This window comes from Austrofundulus limnaeus, unplaced genomic scaffold, assembly GCF_001266775.1.
Source record: "Austrofundulus limnaeus strain Quisiro unplaced genomic scaffold, Austrofundulus_limnaeus-1.0 Scaffold46, whole genome shotgun sequence".
NCBI classification, from domain to species: Eukaryota; Metazoa; Chordata; class Actinopteri; order Cyprinodontiformes; family Rivulidae; genus Austrofundulus; species Austrofundulus limnaeus.
This window is the reverse complement of record NW_013952448.1, coordinates 537548-537767: the sequence shown is the minus strand read 5'-3', so window position 1 is coordinate 537767 and position 220 is coordinate 537548.

The following is a 220-nucleotide window of genomic DNA, read 5'->3' as shown; positions in this document are numbered from 1 at the left end:
ATATTTGTTTGAACAAAACTGTAGCAATTTTTTTCTCCAAAACACTTACAGTGGTCCTTATGAGTGAGTCAGTTTTAGTTGAGTCAATATAAACTCATTCAAGACATACAACACATAATAGCCTTAAAATTATGGCCATTGAGGATTTTATTAAGCTAAATTTGTTATATTTGGAACCAGACTTTAGAGGAAAAGTAATTAATTTAATAATCAAAATTAA